Genomic DNA, 3,823 nt, shown 5'->3' on the forward strand with positions numbered 1-3,823 from the left:
ATTCTCTTGATTCCTATCCGACAGTCGTCTCTTAAAAAAAAAACGGAAAGACATATCGAATAAAGTAGTCCCAGCAATATAGTGTTTGAAAAAGAAAAAAAAATTGAAAGATGAGATGGTCATTGTTGGAACGCCTTTGATCATAAGTATCCTCGATTAGGACTAACCTGGAGCTAAACAACGAAAGTCATGTTATGCCGACACAGATACTCGGTAAACAAGCAAGAGGAAATCAATGAAATTGACATAAACATATCTGCTTACATGTTTCCAGAAATATTAATAGGTTTTTTTAAATACACAATGTATCAAATTAAATGAACCCACTGTAATCCCTAAATATACTGCTAGCTGGAAATACATTAATATTTTTCATTAAGCCTAATAGACTTTGGTGATAATAACGAATCATATCCAACTCCCACGAGACAAGACACGGCGTGTATACATACATATTACACATACATGTATATATAGTATTTTGTTGTTTAATATAAATACGAAATATTCTTTCTTTACTTAAATATGTAAAACATGTTTTTATTTCAATGTAGTACGTACATATGTATGTGTGTGTGTGTGCATTAACCGTTAATCGTTTTATATATATATATATATATATATATATATATATATATATATATAAATTACATATATAAATTACGGGACTCAATAGAAACTACAAGTATAAAGTATTTTTAATACAACATAACTGAAAGGTTCCTAGTTATAGAACTCTGAATTAAATGTTTCCGATCATCAGCTGATAATCGGAGTCTGCTTCTTTTGAAATATTAACTGTTTGAATTTTTTTCCCCTTGAAATACGTATATATATATATAAACATATTCGTCAAAAGTTTTTCGTTCAGTATTGAATTAAAATAAAGAATAATATGCAGTCATTTCAAACAGTGTTCGAAGTCTAGTTGTTTCATAATATATAGAAAGCACCGGCTGGCTTCGGCTGCTGAATATTAAGAAGCAGTCAAGAGAGAAGTAGGTATGTATAAATAGTATACATAGCAGTTCAGTTCCTGATTTGAATTTAGACGCTTCTCTTTTGTTTTTAACTACGTATAGATACCGTATTACTTCTAAAGCATTATTAATCTTTCAACTGTCATTACAAAACAAAGAAACGATAAAAAACACGTGGAGATTTTGCAACGAATATAATAGTAAAATATCACATTCTGTATATCTTGCGCCGTTGGTGTAGGGGTATCATGCAAGATTCCCATTCTTGCGACCCGGGTTCGAGTCCCGGACGGCGCATATTCTTTTTCGCTTTTTTTAAACAAAATCTTGAGTGTCATAGAATTATCCATACCACTTCTATTATTTATATCTTGTATGTCTGCTCCAGTCGGTCACTATTGTGACTAATCCTTATCTTTTATTTAAAGTTTCAAATCCTATTTTAAGAATGCAAAATGTGGATTGAACAAAATTTGTTATTTTTAGCATGTTGAGTAGCTGCATTAACGTTTCTTTAATTCTATTTTTCTTTCTTGCTTTTGTAATTTAGTAAATAATACTTCAATTTTATAATTCGTTGTTGAATTTTGATATATTTTATTCATTGACAAATGACTGCAAAAGAAGTGTTACAACTAAAATTACAACAATAATGTTATTTTATTTGCCTAAAAGTAAAATATTTAGAAACATTTTTGTTTAATTTTCTGTTAGATTTTGCAGGTATGAGACCAAAGGCAAAAAGAAAAAAAAAACAAAGAAAAAAAAAACAAAAGGCGTAGGAGTGGCTGTGTGGTAAGTAGCTTGCTTACCAACCACATGATTCCGGGTTCAGTCCCACTGCGTGGCACCTTGGGCAAATGTCTTCTACTATAGCCTTGGGCCGACCAAAGCCTTGTGAGTGGATTTGGTGGATGGAAACTGAAAGAAGCCCGTCATATATATGTATATATATATATGTATGTGTGTGTATATGTTTGTGTGTCTGTGTTTGTCCCCCCAACATCGCTTGACAACCGATGGTGGTGTGTTTACGTCCCCGTAACTTAGCAGTTCGGCTAAAGAGACTGATAAAGTAAGTACTAGGCTTACAAAGAATAAGAATAATAAAAGGCGGTGCTCCAGCATGGCCACAGTCAAATGACTGAAACAAGTAAAAGAGTAAAAGAGTAAAAAATAAGAATGAAGGTTTTTGAATATTTAACCACATCATTAAAACAAATAGGGACCTCAGATGTACCAAACACTGCCCCACAGCAGCTACTCAACCTGCTAAAAATAGCAACTTTTGTTCAATCCACATTTTGTTTTCTTAAAATGGGATTGAAACTATATCATTCATAACGCCTGAGATATGAATGGAAATCAAAGTACAAAAGGATACTTTATTACATCATCAATTAACGTTTGTTTTCCTTGCTGGCATGGGTTGGACGGTTCAACAGGTGCTGGACAGCCAGAGAACTGCATCAAGTTCTAATGTCTGCCTTGGCATGGTTTATGCAGTTGGATACACTTCCTAATGCCAGTTTCTTCACAGAGTGTACTGGGTAGTGTTTACTTGTACCAACACTAGTGAGGTTTCCAAATAACTTGCAAGACAAGATACCCTCGACTGAGTGAGTGTGTGTATGAGTGTAGGGGTAATATATAGGAAAGTGGCTTTATGCCAGGTGGTGAGGTACATCAAAGTCACTTTCTCTAAAAGAAAAAAAAATTGTAGAAATCATCATCATCATCATCATTCTTTAACATCTGTTTTCCATGCTGGCTTGGGTAGGACAGTTTGATCAGAGCTGGAGAGCTGCATCAGGTTTCAATCTGATTTGGCTTGGTTTCTATGGTTGGATGCCCTTCCTAATGCCAATCACTTTACTGTGTATGCTGGGTGCTTTCAATGTGGAACCAGCACAAGCACTTCTACATGGCACTGGCACAAGTGCTTTTTATGTGGCACTGGCACAGGACTCTTGCAGTTCAATCCTCTTCGCCAGTTGGTGGGGGGGCATTCTTAACCCTTCTGTTGGGGAGGACAGGTCTTCTTGAGTACAGCAAGGTGCCAGGTATCTCAGTTCCTTGTCATCTCATCTGAAAGATTCAGCATCCTGAGATTGTCCTAGTGTATCACCACCAAATCAAAGTGATCACGGTGGCAGTAAAACTTGTTCTTCTTTGACCTTTACTATGTTGTCATTAACTATTTGATCTGCAAGTCTTGTTAAGATTACTTAAAAAGGCTACTGCAAAAGTCTGACTATTTCTCAATGCAAATTGTATTCCCAAAGGTTCTAGAAGTTTTGCTCAGGGTTGCACATAGCTGGAATACTGATCTCTCAATCAGACCCATCTTTAATGTTACATGAAACTGTGTCATTTTATTCCAAGAAATGTACCCTTACTTTCTTCCATTTGATTTTGCCTAAACTACTTTTGTATACCATGTTTGGTAAACCCCAGAGTTTAGCTCTCTATGAGAGATTTCTGTTATTAAAGCTGAAGGTTCTGTATCTTTCAACCCATGTTCAATAAGATAATTTTCATCTTTCAACGTCCTCTAAAAGAGATTATTCTTGGAACTGATCACATGAATATCGAAAAGGTTGAAAGCCATCTGCTAATTTATTTCAATGAAAATCCACACCTCAAGGAGGTAAGTGACTTCAAGCACATTGGGTGGTCCCACATTATTGTTAGTGAGAAAGAAGACTTCTTGTCACACAAAGGGGACATGTCTGGAATGACTATAAGAAGCTCCAAACATCTGGTAATTATATATTTCAGAGGCAAGCAAGGCTGGCTTTCTTCGAGGCATTTGTAGTGAACATTCTTTTCTATGGAGCCAA

The 3,823-nt window shown here is 35.2% G+C and overlaps 1 non-coding gene across 1 annotated transcript; it reads left to right on the forward strand.

Moving 5' to 3' along the window:
* Positions 1-1,206: 1,206 nt before the first annotated feature.
* Trnag-ccc (transfer RNA glycine (anticodon CCC)) lies at positions 1,207-1,277 on the forward strand. The gene has a single exon. It is a non-coding gene; the product is annotated as a tRNA-Gly (tRNA).
* Positions 1,278-3,823: the final 2,546 nt, after the last annotated feature.

The sequence above is a fragment of the Octopus bimaculoides genome, chromosome 1 (genome assembly GCF_001194135.2).
Source record: "Octopus bimaculoides isolate UCB-OBI-ISO-001 chromosome 1, ASM119413v2, whole genome shotgun sequence".
Lineage (NCBI taxonomy): Eukaryota > Metazoa > Mollusca > Cephalopoda > Octopoda > Octopodidae > Octopus > Octopus bimaculoides.